General features: G+C 41.2%; 1 protein-coding gene across 1 annotated transcript in view; it reads left to right on the top strand.

Moving 5' to 3' along the window:
* The window catches only part of LOC139914740 (homeobox protein Dlx4a-like), a 144,459-nt gene that overhangs the window by 70,749 nt on the left and 52,071 nt on the right, over positions 1–21,639 (top strand). The window lies entirely within an intron of this gene.

The raw sequence follows: 21,639 nt of genomic DNA, 5'->3' as shown, positions 1-21,639 counted from the left end.
AAAGATAAGATTAATGATTTAATGATTAATATAATGATGTGTCAGGGGTGCATAGTGGTAGGTAGACCGCCCTAAAACCCCATGTTGGCAAGCAGATTGGAGTTTTAGTGATGCAAACATTTCTTTGAGGCAGAGCTGCTCTGGAGGCAGAAATAATCTCATTGGTTGAGTTAAACCTCAGTGGGCGGGGCCAAAGAACCACAGTTTTCTAGCTATGTAATGTTAGACTGAAGCCTAGTGAAAAAGAGGTAAGAGAGGAGGAATCTAATATTATGAAGCCTAGCGCTTTTCCTACTAACTGAAAAAATGCAATCGAGGTTAGCTAGTTATACTAGCTAACCTTCCAAGTTCAAACTAGCCATACTAGCTTGCAGCTAGCGAGGGAGTTAGCTAGCCTGCTGACCTTCCAAGATCCGGAGTGCCATGGTCATGAATGAAAAAAAGAAGTCATTAAAAAAAATGTCCTTCTCTGCCATTCAAGTTTGCCAGCTAACTTACGTTCTGAAAACAGTTCTTTGGCTCCGCCCACTGAGGTTTAACTCAACCAATGAGATTATTTCTGCCTCCAGTGCTGCTCTGCCTCTGAGAAATGTTTACATAATTACATTTGTGTATGCTCATAGAGGGGGATGTGTTTGTGCAAGGTCGCTGGCCCTCTGTACATATGTACTATATGTTTTTATCTTTCTTTGGTTTTTATTTTTTAATTTTTTAATACTTTTTAATACTTTGTGTTGCAATACTGCACTGTGATCGATATTCTTTGGTGTTGGAAAGAAAGGCGTTTTTGTCGACCAATTCTGTCACTCCCAAAGCATGTGTCAGCCTTTCATCTGCCTGAACATCTGTATTTGTCTCATGGGTTTCTCGTGGGTTTTTCATGGCCTTCATGATTACACTGTCAGGATAACAATGGAGCTTTCAGTGGGAAAAGTAAAAAGAAATGTTTGCATAACTATAAATGCAGTCTGTGTGTCGGCAAGCCCCTCTTTCATGTCCTTGATCAAGACACTGGCTCCCTACCTGTTCCTGGGTTGCTGTTCTTTATCTGATGCTGCCTGCATGCTGATTTCTCTGTGGAGAGGAAAGGGGAAAGCGAAAAGAGAATTTATTGCTTACACCTATTGTACATCAAAATGAAAAAAAGCCACAGTTTGCCTGTCCCAGTGTTATTTAGATGGATTACGTGCCGATTCATGGCTGGGTTGCTGCCTGCTTGGAACACGTAGCTGTCACCCACTGTCGATCAGTGTGGGAAGATGCAGAGATGCAGCTTGAGTTCTCCCGGCACTGCTTAACCCGTTGTTGTGCATCTGATAAAACAAACCATTTCATGATGATTGCATGATAAGAAAATCTACATGATCTTTCATTGTGAGACTTTCTGAGTAGCATTGTGATAGAAAAACAAATGAAAGATTTTTATATAGCAATTTACCTGCCTTAGCCTAAATCACAGTGAGGCTGCAACAGAGAAGAGCGTCCCATCCCCTCTAATTGAAACTCTGTTGATTCATCCTATTTGCCTAAATGAAATTCTGGTGTCAGATATGGACATTTCTCCATCCACAGGAAGGAGGTGTAGTGCCTTCAGTGTTTCCCCTAGGATGGAGTTGTAGCAGCGGAGGTGGGGAAAAAATTTTTTTTGCACAAAAACATTTTTGTGCACTCGCAAGGGGAATCTGTGAGGGAATCTGTCAGTTGTCTTTGAGATTGACAGCTTTCGCGCGTCACGGTGGCCCTCGCGCATAGTAAGGCCCGCCTCCAGGAAGAAGAAAACAATCGGTGCATGTGGAATACCTGCTATCTTTGTATCAAGATGGATCTTCCAAATGTTGTTTATTTCACAGATATGTGTTTCCTTGCGTATTCCTATCAAATGATTGCGTTTGCTGTAACGTTACTGTGCGATACTCATGTGAAGTTGCAGGACTGTTTTCCCTTCGGCGAATGATAATCCTGAATCCGTGATCAGCATTGCTTGCTTCATTGTTAACATCTACCCGGTGCTTGTTGTTATAATCGTTGTGCTGACATTATCAGGTAAGCGCAAAGTTTCTCGTTTATATGCTTTACTCACAGGTGTGTGAATTGACCTGGATATGAAGCGTCCGTAGCGCAAAATAATATAACGTTAGTTTCTAAAGAGATAAGACGGAGCCCTCTCCTCTCCTCTCCTCTCCTCTCCTCTCCTCTCCTCTCGTAAAAAAACTAAAAAATCAGCAGTGGTGGCCATATTTCAGCAGTGGCGTAACGCCGCTGCTAGGTGCATATAGGGGAAACACTGGCCTTCAAGATGGAGATGCAAGTGGATGATCAATGTGTTCAGTTTCATTGGTAGTCTTTATAGAGGCATGTCCTGTCTAGTATTCCTTGGCAAGTCATTAATGGATTATCGATCTGCTATTTTAACCAGTAATTTGACCTGGGGATTTACACTGGGATTTTGTTCCTTCGCCTATTGCCCTGAAGTAAACGCAGACAATGTTCCTCCCATGCAAACAGCGGAGTCAGAGCGTAAGGTCAGGGAGGAGCTGGGAGGGGTCAGTGTCTTGCTCAAAGACACTTGGGCAGACTCTGGCTGTAGTAAATCAGATTGAACTGCCGACCTTTTGTCCAATGGGCAGCCTCTCGAACCACCTGGATCGACACATGTAAACCTCATAACTGGGTTAGAACAACCTGGGTAAGCACATACTCCAAATATGAGAAACCTAATTAAGATGGCTGGTTTCAAACGGGTTGTTGTGGCATGGAAACATCTTAGTCCTTTCACTTTTTCACCATCTACGCAAACTCAGACTCTCATTTGACATTTGATGTCAACAAAAAGCACTTACTATTACAAACGAGGCCATCTCTTTGCCCTGTAGTAGAAGTAACCTAATGCTTAGTCAAAGAGAGGGAGTAGATGATGACAGTTGGACCTTTTTCATAACTTTATGTCAGACCGCTCTATCTGTGGACAGGAAGATTCTGTCTGGCTTATTCATGGCAACAGGGACACACAGTCACAGGGTATCAAAGGTGCATGTAAAGAGCTTAACCTGAATAAGGCCTGAATAAGAGTATGGACAATAGCCATGCATGTAAAAACATAGCCAGTGACACACCAATGTTTCGGCTCTGTACACTTATTTTTTTGGATTTGAAATGGCAGAATGACTCTGAAGCTAAAATGCCGATTGCCAGCTTTAATTTGAGGGTATTTCAGTTATAGATTGAAGTCCTCTTAATTGCTTCAAACGTTGGCTCAGTCTCCCAAGAGTACAGAGTAGGTGGTGTTTTGCGCTTCAAGGACAATCTGATCGATTCGATTGTGTCAGACAAGAGCAGTCCATCCCAGAAAAGTGACTGAATGAATGTGAGTGAATTCATTTTAAACAGTAATTCAATTGATTCAACTGCCTACAGATGTAGTCAGTGCAGAACTCCCACTTTTTCCATGATTACAATGGAAAACCATACTGTGTGTCTAACCAACTTTAGGCAGACTATACTAATAGATCACGATTGCTGTAATGTGTCAGTGTTCGGGAAAGCCCTATAATTTTTTTCCTAGCGTTATTGGTTATGGCTGTTTTTCAGATAGAGTGGGGGTTCTTTTGATCCAACAGAAAGCCGATGAAAAAAATTAACGAACGCCTACTTAGTGACTATGTGATGGAACAAGTGAGTGGGCGTTAGAAGATGAAAGCTTCAGGTCTCTCTCTCTCTCTGTCTTCCTCTCTCTTTTCTTTCTGTCTCTCTGTGCTTTATCTTCCTCTCTCTCCCTTCCTATCTCCTCTTTCCGTTTATTTCCTTCCTGATTTCCCTGTCCTCCATTAATCCCGTCAGCTATTTCTCAAGAGCCTCTTCTTCGGTTCCCGGCTCCCTTCTCTGTTTGTAGTTCCCACACCCAATCTAGGGACCAGCAGACTGCGTCGCTGAGATATTTCTATTAAACTGCCTGCGTCACATTTTGCGTTTGATACACATCCCTCCAAAAATAGCAGAGGAGCTTGCCGTCGTGTTTTTGATTCCCGATCAAACAACAAAGCCAGGACCAGCCAGGACCTGTGACCTATTTTACATACACATGCACCAACACTCCATGTCTCTATCTTTCTCTCTGTCTCTCTATCTTTGTTTCCCTTTCTACTTTCCTCATTCTTCTTTTACTCACTTACTCCCACTTCTTCTTCTCTCCATCTTTCTCTCCCTACCTTCTGTCTTTCTTTCTCCCTCACCTCACTTTCTTTTTTATTTCTCTTCCCTTTCACACACACACACACACACACAGATCAGAAACATGCTGTGCGCCTGTCAAATTTGTATCTCTGCTTTTATCACAAAGGCTTTTATGTTTTTGTTTGCGTGTATGGAGTAGTAGTGTGCATACAGAACATTTATATGTTCGTATGTGCATCATGTGCCTGTGTGTATCCATTATGCGTTCAGTATGTGTGTGGGTGTGAGTGTAGGAATGTGTGTGTGTGTGTGTGTGTCTGGTGGACTGAAAGTGTGTATGTAGGTGGGAGTGTGTGTGTGTGTGTGGGAGAGTGTTATCTGTAATCCCTGGCCGTCTTGATGCAGGGCCTTCCTCTCAGAGCTCTGAGCGGTGGCTATATTTAGAGACCTACTCTCTGCTGTGGGGCAGACAGCTAACACAACAACAACACACACGCACACACACACACACACATATGCACTCACGGAGACAACTGCATACACAAACGCACAAAAGCACACAGCAGTACAAACAGACATAGAAACATACATAAACGCCAACTAAACACGCAGATACATACACACACGACGTGTTTCTCTGAGTGTGTTTGTGTGTGAGAGTACTCAACAAGGACAGGAATGACCTTCAGTGTGTGTGTGTGTGTGTGTGCGCTCACTCAGCCTTCATACGACTACGCTGTAGGGGGCGTGGCCTTAATAAGCCATGCTGAGAAATTCGCTAATAGAGAAAAAACAGATGGTGGTGAATATACCGTTTTTAGGAGATTGGCCCAGTTGTCAATTTACCTGTTAATTAAAGAAAACATAGACATCACAATCGTCCATGTGTCCCCGGTAGATTATTGGCTCCAGTGCTGCATGCTAACACGTTTCCCGAAATTTTAATCAATTTCTTTAATCGACCGTTAACGACCAATTAATCGATTAATCATTATGTAAAAAACAACTTTTGACATAGAAATAGAAAAAACAAAATGCATGTTTTTACACCTGTCTTTAGGCCTACTCAACAAGTTAATAAACCAAGCAAAATTCAAAAGATCTTCCTGCATTCCCTGTCATTGTGCTTGTCGACGTGCTGTATTTCAGTTTTTTCAGATGTAATTCTCCTTCACTGGACTTTTCGCCCGCTTGCTTGGCTTTCTTCTTCCTCTGTATAAGCGGTGAAAGTTAAATTGCGCCTCATGGTGGTAAATCATTTCAGCAAAAAATGAGAAATAGCACATAGCCTACATTGTCGATTAATCAGTATATATATATAATATATGCTTGATCGATCAAATTCTTAATGGCGATTAATCGATTGTCGATTAATCATTAACATCCCTAGTTACCATACACATTGAGTGATAGTAGGCGACTAGCATTATCTCAAAAGTCAGAAAATGAGAACTTGTAGCAACTCTGAAGCTAAATGGTAAGTATTCTTAAAATATATGCAGTAAGCAGTTTTGTGTAGGAGATTGGTTAAAGTTACACAAATAAATGATACAAAAATAATGTGCTGTTTACGATGTGGACCGTGTACAGTGAAAAATCACTGTGCAGCAGATGAATACGTGGTTGCTCACCTGAAAAAGTTCCAAAAATACACCTGGCTACATCAGCTGTATTGAATTAATGATATTTTTTTTGTTTTTTTTGTTTTAGTTTTAAAATGTATGAATATACAGGCCACATAATAAAAACGACTGACAACTTTTTATTTCTAAAATGTCAAGTGTAAATGTAAAGTGCTAGCATGGAGCACCAGAGCCAATGATCTACAAGGGACACATGGATGATTTTGGTGTTGTCATTACTTAATGGGTAAGTTGACCAACAGGCCAATCTCCAAAAACTTGGTGTATTCCTTTAAGGTGGGGTAGTGGCCATGTCCTGTGTTTCCCCTACTCTGTAGTCCTCTCAGCTTTCCTACTGCATCAATAAAGAAATAATGCTAAGGTGAATGGACTGTCCACTCTTATTTAATAAGGTAAAAAATAGAAATATAAAAAAGGCTTGTGGGTATTGATTTGGAATGGTGGCAAATAGTTCGACAGCCTAGTCTCTGTTTGTGTGCTTGCGTGTGTGTGTGTGTCCTTGTGTGTGTGTGTGTGTGTGTGTGTGTGTGTGTGTGTGAGAGAGAGAGTGTGTGTGTGTGTGTGTGTTTGTGTGTGTTCTTCACACAGTGCAAGTATGAAATAGCCTATTTCTCAAAATGGATTGAAGCTTCTGAAATTGATCCAGCTGTTTTTTTCTAGGCGGTTCTCTCTCTCTGTTTTTTTTTTCTTTTATTCTTCTTATTTTCTTAGTGAAAAGTTAAAGTTAAGATGTCCTCACTATTGGTTTTGCTTTACAAGAAGCCCAATCAATTTTTTTGTCAACATTTTGCTTTTGTACTTTTTTATGCTTTGCAATCTTTGATGCTATGCTTATCAGTCCATAATGAATATTAACATAAAGTTTTGTTTTAATCCAATTTTCTGATGAGCTATTAAGTGCCTCAGCAACAACAGGTGCACCATCACACCATCACACCCTGTGTAGAAACTGTAGCACCATTTGCCCTGAAACCTCCTTGATTTAGTACAGTCTTCAACAGGGAAGACAGCCAAATAACTACTTAGTGTTATTTACCTAAATTAATTGGCTCCTATAGGCAGCATCTGAAGTTGATAATGTGTTCAGCTCTGGGTTGATGGCAGCTGTCGGATGTGTGGCTGTCGACTTGAAATGCCACCCTGAAACTGATCCAGGGGCTTCCATGTTGTTTCTGGGTATTTCCCTAACTTTTATTATGTTATAGCTGTAGTGTTCGTACACATTATTACACAAATTCCAAGGCACAACTGCGTTTTTATGAAAATGCAGACAGAGCCTTGTGTGGAAATGCAAGTGCAAACACGCTGATACAATAACTGCACTCAGATCAAATTTCATTAACTTGGAAGGAAAGGTTTGGCTACAATGTCTTCAAATTGAATTCCAAGTAATACAATAAATTTGTTTGGTATTGATTTTTATGATATCCTATGGCAGCATCTCAAAGCCAGACTGAGCCCAGTGGTTGAGAACTATTAGCTTATGTGAAGATTGGAGTGCTTAGTCAATTAGGCTATAGGAGTTTTTCAGTCAGTTGGTTTTAATCTTTGTTTGAGATATTGAATGAGTTATTAGAAACTGAAAAGCATTTGTTGTGCCCTTATAGTTGAGTGGTTTAGTGTGCTGCTTTGGGAGCCACATATTTACCCTTCAGGGCCTGTGATCAGATCCAGCCAGAGCTTTCCCTCCTGTGTAGGGAATTGGGATGCACCTATCAGTGTTTTTTTGGGCCGATTCCAATAACGGATTTTGTAACGGCGAGATCGCTGATCCAATTGCAGATTGAAATGATGCATTTTCCCCAGACTTTCTACTAACAACGGCACATCATGTAAAAGTGCACAATAAATAAACATTAAAATAAAATTCAATCTAGCACATTGTTGAACTGTGTTTATAGGACATTGCTGGTCTAACCAGGTGTAAATAAATCCTAGTTTTTATCTAAAGTTATTACATGTTAGTGTGTGCTTGAGGACTGATGTGCTTGTATGTGATGTGCATATAAAAAAAAAAAAGTTTTATATCAAGGCAGCAGCAAACATTTTCACATTGAATAGAGCTTAATACGTCAGTCTGCACCCATGTAAATAAATTGAAAGTTGAGACGACGTCCATAGTCAGGAGGACCTTAATGTCTGATATTGGCTCTAAACAGTTCCCAAAGCTGTTTTAATATCAATCTTTACCATGCCATAATATTATGAACATTTTGACGGTGAACTTAGCCACCTCCTGCATGTCACCATCCATGAAATACTTGCTGGGTTCTATCCAGCACAATAAACTGTTTGCAATCACATTCACATTCTGAAATTCATAACACAATATCAGAAATGAGCAAAATGAAATGACCAAGTCTGAATCTACACCCGCGCTCCCGGCACCTTCGAAATTAAAAAGCGCAAGGCCACTTGAGGAATGGATGGGTCCGTTCTCTATCAACCAAATTAAATACCGTATTTAATTACTGTCAAATGGCACGTGGGCATAAATAATGAAAGCAGGCCTGTTATGTGATGGGGCAGTTGAAGCGGTGATTGGCTGATCACCGATGACCTATTCAGGACATTGATCAGCCGATTGATGGTGGCTGAATGATTGGTCTGTCCCTACTCCTGTGCTTCCCCTAATAAGTCTTCCTCTCTACCCAACTGGCGGTAAGGATGTAGAAGGGATTATTTTGTACCTTCAAAATAAGAGCGGGTAGGCAAGGAATGGGTGAGGGGATTTGACTCACTGGGGACAGGTTGTGCCGACTTGAGCTACTCTCATATCTCCAATGTATCTGTTAGAGCACTGATAACATCTTCAAGGACTATTTGATAAGTCGGGGAAAGCCTAAGGCAGTCCTGAGAAAGTCGACTGAAGGTTTCTTTCGGGACGGCACCGGCGTTTCATTTCGGCAGTCCGGCTCAACAGGGGAACCGCAGCTACCTGCTGTGTCGGGGTCTGAGATCCACGGCGGCGATGCAGCAGGCTGCTTCATTAGCCATCGATTGCTGGGGCAAGACGGCTCACTGGATATGCCCCCCCGAGACACAGCATCGTGAATAATTTAGCGGGACACCTCGGAATAGAGGGATATTTAGAGTGAGCTAGAGCAGACGCAGGGAGTGGCCGGTTCATTATCCAGGTAGGATGCTGAGGGCTTTTACAGTTTTAGATACAGGAAAACACTCGAGCTCTGATTTGGTTGACAGCTTGAAAACATGAAATAAAATCATCAAGGCTGTCACAGTAAAGACAGAGGCTTATTTCCCCTGTGGTCCTCATGATGTAAGCAGCACTTTTTAGATGCAGGTCACTGCCAAAATGAAGAAAACGCTCAAGGTCTGATTTAGTTGACACTGAATAAAGTCATCATGGGTTGTCAGAATAAAGAGAGAGATGTATTTCCATGATGTAGAGATGGCAAGGCAGTTAGTAATGAGGATGAAAAAGCACAGTATATTGACCATACAGCAGAATAATTTTTATTGAGAGGAAATGGTTTGTGCTTTACTCCCTTTAAGTTTGTATATAGAGGGATAAGTGACTGAATATTATGTTCTTACATGCAGGTGAAGGACAAAGTCGATACAGTCTATTGAAGTAAAAACAGAAATAATAGCTGAAGACCGAGAACAAAATGGCTTTGTTGCCTCAAACCCAGCAATATAATTATAAGCTGCTAGAGAATTGTAGCCGGAGATAATGATGATTGCTGAAATGAAGGCAACAGCTGAGTGAATGAGGGCGACACAGTGCATTGAAGTCATTTCGCAGAAAGCCCTGGAACAGATTCATCTTTATTTCCACAGACAGGAGATGGAGGGAGCGGCGTGTGCGTGTGCTAACCATTCATACTAAATAATACAGAGAGAAGCTGCAGCAGCTTTTCACGTTTTCCAGTAGAGATAACTGAATAGATCAAGGAGACAGTTGAATAGTTGAATACACGGAATATTGAAATTCTTGAACAGGAGGTTTTTATAACAGAATGCTTTTCAGAGATTTTTATAATTATCAACGGCCAAAATTTCTTTTTAGATACAGGCTACTGCTGGAAAAAAAGACAAGAGTAAATAAGGGATGCAGAGTGTATTAAAATATGATAACAGGACTAAAATGATTACAGCCAGCAGATAACTGAGTGGCTGGGATAGACTTCTTCACTGTTTTGTGCACAGGTAACTGTCAAAATGAAGTAGACTTTGCTTATTTAAATAATTTAACAGGAGACTTAAGAGAGAAAACAAATTTTATAACTTCAGCTAGACAGAGGGAACGCTACAGCGACGGCCTAGAGGAGCTTTTTATCTTGATCCTGATAGGCATGAAATGAAAGAAGCACCTGAGTGACTAAAGGATGCGACAATAACTCAACCGGAGGCCTTGGAAAACAGATTTGTTTTATACCTGCAAGTCGGAGGAGGCGTAGAGAAAGTCTGAAGCTTTATTCCCTCTAAGTAAATAAAACAAAGAGAGGCTGCTGAAGCCTCTGAAATATACAAAACTTCAGTCACGCCAAAAGGCAGGGAGAACTAAAGGAAGGGGGGAAGAGGAAGGAATGTTCATCATCCTTGAAGAAGGACACTGCCTTATTTGATTTCTCACCTGAGTTCTGGGCCCCTTTTGTGATTGGACAAAAGCACATAAGGCTCATCGCTCATTGGCCAGTTGGAAGTGAATCTGGGCCTTGGTCTCAAATGACAGCCTGTCTCTCTTATAGTAGCCTGGGAGGTTTCAGGGGTTTAGAAGTAATAAACTACTAAAAGCTTTGGGAGATTTTCAGGTCACAGACAGATGGGGTTGATATGGATGTGTGGAGAAGGAAGGCACAATGCATGTTGGGTATTAACTTGTTAACTAACAGGCTATGCTGCCCCAAATGCCTACTGTCCTGTCAAATCAAAGGATGGCTGACAAACCACAACTCTTTGACTTCTGTGACTTCAGGCAAGGACAGCACATGATTGGTTCAAAGTTAATAGGTGGAATAGCACTTTTGTGCAGTGCACCCCCAAAACACACACACACACACACACTTTTCCACCGAAATTTCTTCTTCAAGGCTCCGCTCGGTTACAGCCATGCACTGATATTGTGGCAAAGGCAAAGTATTTCACAGAGAGTTCATGTAGAACAACTGTTACTAACCATTTGGTCAAAGGTTGTTCATGAATTTTCTTCTCACATTGTTCCAATACTTGTGATGTCTTGCCTGTTTGAGCATGCCAACTAATGCCAACTGACCCGGTCCTAGTAACAGCCATAACAGTACATCAGTAGACAGAGAACTAACATGACTAGTGAATGCCACTATTCCTACACCAGAAGGGAATTCAATTCAATAACGCAATTAATGGATTTTTAAAAGTAGTTATCCTTGATTGATTGATTAATTGATTGATTAATTTTACGTGTGAAATAAAATCACAAGCACATCTCAGGGGATAACAATGAAAAGAATAAGACTTATTCCCAGTATGGTCATCTTGATGATATTTTTTCCATTCATCCATTAACAATTAACAATCACTCATCCGAGCAACAAAACAGCTGATTCTGCTGTCTTGTGTCCATGACTTTTACCACATTAAGACAGTTGTCACCTTGTCTCAAATGTGGAGAATGAATGAAAGGACATAAGACTGTATGTTGTGCCATGCCAACACAGTCTTATGGATGGTGGACATAAGACTGTATGTTCGCATGGCACTCTGCATATGGTGGACATAAACATACTACTACCAGATTTGGGGTATCATTTATAAGTGGAAATAACATAATTTTGGCAGAAAAAAGAAAATGACACTAAATAGAAATTCAAAATGAGGTTTTCTGGTTGTAAATGGCTTGAATCCAATCCAGGCAGAAAATGCATTCAGTGTTAAAAACCCCAACTCTGCCTTGCATGCGCTTGGCACCATCCCAGGTGACCACTATTTCTGTGTGTGTGTGTGTGTGTGTGTGTGTGTGCATGCATACATGTGAACGCACCTGTCCTGAGCCCCCACAGCTTTGCACTTCAGCCTCAGCAGCTTGCTGCTCCGAGTCCCCCTCCGTCTCAAATACTGTCTTCTGTCCTCTCTCTCCCCCCCCCCCCCCTCTGCTTGCCTACGTTGGCTCCCCCAAGGTCGTAATATTTTTCAAGGTATGTATGGATATACTAACACAACGAGCCACCATCTTCTTCCCCATGTTGCAATATACGTATTTGACACTATGCGCTTCCCCACTACGGCGCGCAACCTTGCTAATAGCGACTGTCTGTGTCTGTGATTGGAGAGTTGGTTTTACACAGGCGTTAGATACTAACTGCTTTCAACCCCCCTGCAGCTGGTTGGCTAGCTGGCTAGCATCTCAGGAGATAGTCAGCATGTACACATCAACACTACAGTGTCTGGCATCATTGCAACCCAGTGACTGATTGCAGTGTCATGCCTGGTGTCATGCTGACTGAGCGGATACACTAACTCATTAGCATTCATTCATCAACCCCCCCCCCCCCCCCCCCCCTCACTTCACCCCACCAGTTCATGCTGCAACGAAAAAATGGCTCTCTTTCATTTGGAGTTTACCATTTTGATTCAAGATGCAGCATGTAGTGGAAATATACTGTAGATTTAACCTTTTAAACTCTACCTAGAGAGGTAGATTATTGGTATTATAGCACAATCAGCATGGCCAAGCTTTGCTAACATCTAATGTCCTAAATTTGAGATGAGAACAGAGATTCCAGATGCCATTTTAGCTAACAGGAAAGCTAATATTGAGGGTTTATTAAAGGACAATAAGGCATTTAAGACATCTCAGTTTTTGGCACTGCAATAACTAAATCCGTGCCTGTTTTTCCAGCTTGAAATGTTACTCAGCTAGATGCAGTAGCACAAATTAAATGTTAGTCAGCAGATATACAGTATGTTTATGGCAGTATGTTAAAGCTTGATATGTTCAAACAGATATGAAATTGCATTGCTGGTACACGGGTGAGGGAATAGAAAGTGCCATCATATCCCAACTTTGATCTCTTATTGGCAGAAAAAGATTTGAAAGTCTGGTTTCCAAAAGATATATTTCTGAACATACATAGGTAAAATCCAACTAGACACTGCTTAGATAAATCATGTCATGAAGCTTGACATTCCCAGTTTTCCAGGATACAGGCCTGCTTTCTAAGGTAGATGGAAACAAGTTTGCAGACAACCATGACCGGCTATTATTTGTAACCGTATTTCATCGTGCTTTTGTTCTTTACAGCCCTCTATATCATCCACATTGATTTTGTGCCACTTTCCTGTCCCTGCTGCGGGCAATATCCCCCATCTCCATTACCACAAAATATTTTTCACCGCGTATCACATTTGCAGCTACATTTGGCCTCTATTCAAGCAGGGAGAAATATTTTTCACCCCCCCTGTTTGTCTGTTAGCTGGCAGTGGGTAGGAACTGTTTGAGACCAGAGACACATTTTTAATTTATTTTGATGTGTTTATGCTTTAAGGGAGAGTACACAGAGATTTACAGGACAGATCGGAGAGAGAGAGTGAAGGAATGAGATGCAAAAGCTGATTAAGAGCTGGACTCAAACCCACAGTGTCTCAAGTACATTGTTCTGTAGAGGCTTACACCTTAACCCACGAATCCAGTGATTCTCAACCTTTTTCACATCAAGGACCCCTAATTTAGATCGTTTGATGAGATTTTGTCTCTTGAACCAAAATCAGAATATTTTTACTATTAGAAATGATTTTGTCCAGAATTCCATGACTATCTGTATTGTAGGTAGAGAGATAACAGTGAAGCTATGATCAAAACAGCCATTCTTCTACATTCTCTAATTGTGTTAACTTTTGTAAATGAAATAATGGTGAAGTTTAACAATTTCTTAATTTGCTTGGGACCCCCTGGAACCCCCTCGAGGACCCCTGGTGGTCCCCGGACCCCACGTTGAGAACCACTGCACTAAGCCATAGGGGCACAGGCAAAAAAGCAAAGCTGAAACATTATGCATATATAATCTGACAAATAACTGCTATCAGTTTTGAGAGATGAGTTTGAATGAATGACATTATGGAAATAAAAAACAAGCCTCAAGCCCCACTGGTTATGATTGGAAAAATATTTCTGAGCTTGTTTTGTATACTTTAAGTGCCGTGGATGGAACCTTTTAGGAATTAAATTCAAAGCATTAGAGCCAAATAATCTAATAATCTAATGACCATTATGAGATCCTCTCTTGGAGAATCAATGAGACTAAAGGGCAGGACAGAACAGAATTTTGATTTGTTCTGGGTGAAATGCCCCTTTAAGGCTCTCTGGACACATTTGGTCATGGTCTGTTTCACCTCTGTCAGGCCAGACTACGGGTGAGGATGTGAGTCGGGCGAGCTGCCAGCACTGCAGTGCTTTCCACCTGCCTCTCTCTCTCTCTCTCTCTCTCTCTCCATATATCCCTACTTCATCCTCTCTTTCTCACTCAAATGACACAGCCTAAGCATTTCTCTACACCCAAACAACATAAACCATCCAACATCTTCAACCTGACACTTGCTGCAGGTTATACTGAATCCTGAACAGCTTCATACATACATGCGAGACAACAGCTACAGCCAGGAGGGAAAATAAATCAATACATCTCTGTACAAAAGTGTACAAAATATTAACACCGTCTGACTGCCTTGACACAGTTCAGAAATGTGCAAAATGGGGATGGAACTCAATTTTCAGAAACTGCATTTTTAGGAAATATTTGGAAATTGAGTGCAGAATTTAGTGGAGAATGTGAGGAAGAGCATCACTTTACCTATCCACTGTAGCCATTTTAAATTTTATGAGAAAGTGCGACATGAATAGAGTACAAACTAGGGGTGCAATGGTTCAGAAAACTCACGGTTCGGTTCATATCACGGTTTTGGGGTCACGGTTTCAGTTCGGTACAGTATATAGGCCTATATCTGGTGCACTGGGCAGGGGAAGTACAATTGCAAATTCCAATTTACACAATGTATTTATCTTAAGTTTTCCTGAATGAAAACTTTTTCACTGGAAATTAAAGTCCAGTATAACTAAATCAACAGACTTTCTTTCAAAAGTAAAGTAAATACTACTGGCTCTTTGTTATTTTAACATAAAATATCCCTGCATTGCAAACTTCAGTGGCTTTACTCCAGGGCATCAACATAAAATGCAACTTAAATCATGTAGGCCTACCTACTGAAATCTAGCCCAAATAGTGATGCGCGGGTAAACCCGAAACCCGCGGCTCCTGCAGGTGGGGCGGGTTGGGTCGATTGAAGATAATATTAGGGCTGCAACTAACGATTATTTTCATTGTCGATTAATCTGTCGATTATTTTCTCGATTAATCGATTAGTTGTTTGGTCTATAAAATGTCAGAAAATGGTGAAAAATGCCGATCAGTGTTTCCCAAAGCCCAAGATGACGTCCTCAAATGTCTTGTTTTGTCCACAACCCAAAGATATTCAGTTTACTGTCATAGAGGAGTAAAGAAACCAGAAAATATTCACATTTAAGAAGCTGGAATCAGAGAATTTTGACTTATTTTTCTTAAAAAATTACTCAAACCGATTAATCGATTATCAAAATAGTATGGATGTTGGATGTTGACGCGTCGGATCAGGCGGTCGCGGATTAAAAAAAAAACCTGACCCTCGCATCACTATCCCCAATGTTTTAGTTATTGCTCTGTGCCTGTCTGAACTCGCACTGAGAGATCGCTGCTGCGGGAACAAAAAGTTGTTTTGGTCCTACCGGCTCTCCTCCTCTCCTCCTGCTGCGTGTGTGACATGAGTGACGTCGGGCACTTCTGCGGCGCACTGCCGCAATATCGACACGGAAGCCACAAAATAAAAAGTTGGTCAAATTGATCCAAATCTATCTCTAATGCGCCGATGTGCGCATCACGTCATGATTGTCATTTGCCGATTCACTGACCAGCAGAGCAGCAGCAGCAGAGTCTGAAAGTGAAACTTAAAATTCCACAATTTGCTCCATAGGCTACTCCTGTGTTAGTAGGCTAATACAGCTGTGATGTCATCGTAGATTGACATGTAATTCTGACAACTGATTGGACAGACACTCTCCAGGGAGATCAGACCCACGTGGGGAGTGGGGGGACACAGAACCGAGTGAACCGCGGCATGCATGCGCGACCCGAACCGTGGGTGGCGAACTGAACGGTTCGGATTTTTTTCGGTATCCATTGCACCCCTAGTACAAACTGAACATAACACCACAGGATGCAGTTATGTCTATCCGCTAGGGATGTAACGGTATGAAATTTCACAGTACAGTACGGTATCTACCAAAATACCACGGTATACGGTATTTCACGTTATTAATTTTTTCCCCCCTTTTAATTAAACGTACTATGGCCCATCGAAAAAACAAACAAGTATTTTGCTTTGAAGAAAAATATTGCTTTATTGAACTGAAACGTGTGTGCGTGCCTGTGCGTGTGTGTGTGTCTGTGTGTATTTAACTGAAACTCCCATGCATTAGCATTGTAACATTTACATAAAAATATTTAATGCAAGGGTCCTTCTTAGTAAGATAACGTTAATGTTCTAGCGCCCTGCAGTGCAACATCGGATAGTTCATTTTGCATTAAAGACGGAAAATACCAGTGTTTCCTTTAGGATTTTTTTTAGCAGCGGGGGAAAGGGTTTTGTTGTACCTGGGTGGTGCGCGCGCGTAGTACGCCGGCGGTCAGAGTGAATATCAATAGGTAATTAAAAAATATGAAATAAAGTGACACTTGACTGCAAAACAAACTTTAGAACATACTCCACTCTCCACTCTCCTCCTCACTTTCTGACCTCTCTCCTGCTCCACTCGCCTCCACTACTCCTGCCTGTCTACTTGTCTAATAAGGTTACATTTGAGAATCACAAATACTTGATCACGCAACCAGTAAGAACATTAAAATATTGTGGTAGCCACCACTAACGTTACATATTTTAGAACCAGAAGGCATTGCTTTCCCTTCAAAACTTCGGGGCACAGCTAAGAACCTTGAGCCCCTCCCTAGCTAAAGTAACGTTACCTGACTATCTTCCTCATCGACATCAGGCATCTTTCTCTTCTTGGAGAAATATTTTAACAAACTCATCTGAAAATGCAATCAGGAATATTTTAAAGTCGAGATGAAACGGCATTTCGAGAGTATCTAACTTCCGTATCGTGACGTATTTCCGAGTGAAACAGGAAAGACAGGCGGGACATAACGTTGGGAGGAATTTGATTTGAACGTTGAAAAGTGGGTGTGTCATAACACCCGAAGACACACCGAAGTACCATGCTGTTGCTAGCTAGCTAACTAATGAATCTTAGCCTCTTAGCTCTGTGCGCTAAAAGTTGAAGATTGATTGATGGGTGGATGTCATGATATTATTGGTTGAAATTAGTTACGGGCATGCTTACGTAAGCACACGGCATATTTTGTTTTACAGGAAGAAAACATGATTGAATTTTGATATAAGAATACAATGAAATTGATTTTTGGTATTTTTTTTGTTAAATAGGTGCACAGTATGACCGGGGATGTGATCTAAAAGGGTTAAAAAGGCATTTTTCATTTCATCTCGTCTTTAATACATAGCTTAAACATCGTTGGCAATTATTTTACCGACGTTTATTGAAGTAAGGCTGCGTTCACACAGCGTTTTTTCCCCAACTGCCAGCGCCCTTTTCTCATTAAAAGTAATGGGAAGCGGCCGCAAGGCGCACAAAAGGCGGCCGCTCCCGAAAAGTGCTGCAGCGGCGTTTTTTTCGTCAGAGCGGAGCTCTTTCAAAAGTTGAGAAATGTTCAACTTTTCAGAAAAGCGCCGGGTGACGTGAACCGCTTTTTCCCAGCCGACCAATCGCGATGACAGAGACGCCGGCCGTTTCCCATAGCAACAACAAATATGGAGAAAGTGAAGGTGCCGGTGGAGAAATGGGACGTTGTAATAAGTGAATTTCCATTACCGAAACAGCGATCTTAAAGGCAGTATGGATTATACTGGACATGTATTGGAAGTATCTGGTAAGCCTTTGCTTGTTGCACAACACTGTTCTGTCTGCTAGAAGAGCTAACCAGCTGGTTAGTGAGCTAGCAGCTGCTCAGCTAACGTCAGGTGACGTTGCCGTGATCCGCTTCTTATTTCTCCTCACAAAAACCGCTCCAGGCAGCGCTTTTTCCACATCAAAAAACGCTATGTGCGAACGCAGCCTTAATCTACCTTTCTCTCTCTTCTTTCTTTTTGTCTTCTTTCTCTCTCTCCCTCTCGCCCACTCTCGCCTCGGCCACTTCCTGTATCCGTCGTTTCAAATTAAAAGCCCTCTGCAGAGTCGTGTAATTGCGACTTCATGACATTTCATAAAATTATGAAGCAGCAGCGGCAATAATTTTGCAGCGTTAATTGTATATAATGGAAACTCTGAATACACACAACAGTCTTGTAATCTAGTGCAGTTTAATAATGTATATTAAATTACAAAGTCCACTGTTGCAATTCAATATTGCTAGCAACTTGAAGTGTGATGTTTCATGTTTTTTCCCCTAGCTGTCACGAGCGGAGCTGTAGATAGGTAACCCTCCATTGTAGTGGCATGCGGCGCTGTGCATATGCGCATTGCGCAACATAAATTTATACCGTGGGCACGGTATTACAGGGAAAGGCTTATGGTTCAGAACCGTGGTTGCTTGATACTGCGGTATACCTTAAAACGGTATACCGTTACATCCCTACTATCCGCTCTTCCACATCTTGATGACTGGTGAGAATTTCCCAGCAGCACCAGGTGGTTCACTTTATAGAGACAAGGGATGAGGGAGAAATGAAAGCTGCTCCAACCACCAACACAGATCTCACATCCACACTGTTCTTTTGTGTTTCCCAAAATGAGATACCCAGCACTTCTCTTAAAAAGGATTGTTGGCGCAGCATTAAAAGAAATTCTGGTGGCTTAAAAAAGATATGACAGTGTTTAATAGTGTTTGAAATGGAACTCTTCATGTAATTGAAGTTGGAAGGAGGTTGTGTTTTCACCCCTGTCTGTTCGCAGGATATCTCCAAAAATTACAAACAGATTTGGATGAAATTTGGTGGACAGTTGATTAGATTTTTGTTTAGACATTTTTTGCTATTTAGCTAAAGCTATTATGCTGCGTTCATGTGCTGGTGGGAAAGTCCGTCTTCCGGGACTTCCAAGTCGGCTACTCGACAGCAATGCCTTCGCTTGCTATTTTGGAGAAATTTTCAACGCTGGTGGAAGTTTGTGCTCTACTGAGGGACTTCTAGGGTTTTCCATGCAGGGTTCAAAAGCCTCTGAAACAGCTCTTAGACCACTGGACACTAAAACTCTGTTGAAACCCAGACTAATGAAAATCTTTGAGGTAGGCTAGCAGCTCCTTAAGGCGGGGTGAGGCAAGTTTCATTGCTGCCACCCCTGAAGCTGATGAGTAAAATACTCCAACACCACACTGGAATGAGTTAACAGCTGTGGTTAGGGGGGAACCTCCATCATATTGGCGATGGGCGACACCGAGTGGCCGATATCCGATTTTCAATAAAATGCCAATATCAGCCCAATATGTTGGCAAACCAATGTATTGATTTAACCCTAATTGAAACACTCTAATTGATCCAATACGCAGAACAAAGTGGAAACATGGAAGCACACAGCAAATAACAGCAGTGCTGACAGTATGTTGCTGGGAAACCACACTAAGAGAAAAGGGAAGATACAAGTCCATTGGGTTAGCTCTAAAGCCTTTGCTGGAACAAATAACCATTTAAAAATCATTTACTGGAGGGTGACCTTTGCCACCTATGAGAGACAGAGCAATTCAACCCCACTAAATGAGGCAGCAATGAAGCCTGGTTTTATCGCCGAGGCTCTCCCTGATTGATTAATGCAGTTACCATGGTTACCACTTCATGTGCTGCGGCTGCAGTAATGTGCATTGGAATTTCTCTATCTGCTGAACCTCGCTGTTGGTTCCACATTTTGTGCCTTTCCTCTCTGCCGCAAAGATGGTTATCCTCCGAAGCTTTTTGAATTTGTGTCAAAATGAGAATCTAAGCATGATTGAATTGAGGAATTCAATAGGATTTCATTCTGAAATATGACATACTGTAGGTAGAAATCAAATGAAAACTGAAAGATAATTAAACCAGTCAATTAAAGTTAGGGCTAGGAGGCTATTGAGATATAACCAAACCCTAACGCTGTGTTCCAGGGAAAATTTGTTGGAGAGCAAGAGCAATTACATATAATTATTTTCATGGCTACTGCTCTGCACTACAGACAAAACAATACACATTGAGTACAAGCTGAAATAGCATTGTTCTATGTTGGAAAGGAATATCAGAGTAAAAGCAAATCAGAGTGCACCGATGATCAAGAAGCATCGATGCATTAGTTAGTAAAGCACTAGCTTTACCTTGCAGTCCAGCCTAAGACAATTTGGCCTTTTTACATTGGAAATGTCGGCCACAGTCTTAAATATCAAATGATTAAAAAAAACATGATTTATTCTTCTGGTTTATGAGAGAGCAGTGCAGAGAGGCAAAGCCATATACATAGACAAGGACATGTACTGTATATTCCACCACTGATTTAGAGGGAAAGTTCAGTGATTTTAGAGACCTAACCTATCACTAACCATGTCAGCTATTATAACATTCAAAATATTTTTACATCAGAGATTTTGTCTCTGAGAAATCAGCACCAGCCTCCTGTTAGCATTTGCTAGTGCAAGTCAATATTGTATGAAACCATTGCTTTGAGTGCTTTGAGCAAGTTCTATTATATATTCTTACTATTACAGCTATGGAAGTATATGGAATGGCTTGCAAGTGATTTTAAGAGGTATGGTTTCATACCCCATTGACTTGTGCTGGCATTGCTAACAAATGATAATAGGAGGTGGTTGCTGATTTCACAGAAACACAGCCTCTAATGTAAAAAACCTTTGCCACATTCTAAGAGGGGGCTTGATTAGTAATTAATTGGGAAGACTTATAAAATCACTGAACCTTCCCTTTGGCTGCCAGCCATATCACATCTTCAGCGTATCACCCCCCTTAGGTAGGCCTAACGCTGAAAGGTTGCCAGCATCGATTCTTCGCTCACTTTTGCGATGAAGTGTGTGATACAGTGATATATTCTGTCTTCTGGCGTTGTCGGTTCTGTTTTTACTGAAGCTGCTAATTGCCTGATTGGAAGCTGCAGATGTTGAATCTTTGTTAACATGCGTCAGGGGCCTGTATATTGGTTTGATACCTCGTGATATTGTTTTATCTTTCAATACTGTCATCGAGGGGACATTTGGAGGGGAGTCGGAGCAGATGGCTCCCCTCCTGTTAACGGTTAATATGAAATTTCCACCTTGCTAACTGTAGATATTAGATGAAAACATCACTGAAATCCCCTTTGAATCACTTCCATAAATAATACAGTGACTGTCATACAATATACAACCTTTCTAATTGTAGATCCTACCGTAATTCTCTTTGATACATTCCCACAGCACTATACAATTAAAATATGATTCATCAATATGATTATAAATATGATTCATCCACCTTGTTAGCCATAGATAAATAGACTGTATGTCAGCGTTAGACGTCCCAACTGACAGCCTAAACAATAAGTATTATGAATGAAACAAATGTGTGAGAGAGCCATACAATTAAATACAAAAAAGTAAATGGCCATTTGTTCAGTTATGTATCATATTTTTATGAGCTTTGTCAGTGTATTTCAGTAATGTTAATATGGGTTACTGTATTGGGCATTTCAACTGTACATGTAAGACACTTGACAAAT

Source organism: Centroberyx gerrardi, chromosome 7 (genome assembly GCF_048128805.1).
Source record: "Centroberyx gerrardi isolate f3 chromosome 7, fCenGer3.hap1.cur.20231027, whole genome shotgun sequence".
NCBI classification, from domain to species: Eukaryota; Metazoa; Chordata; class Actinopteri; order Beryciformes; family Berycidae; genus Centroberyx; species Centroberyx gerrardi.
This window is presented reverse-complemented; position numbering and strand designations above follow the sequence as displayed.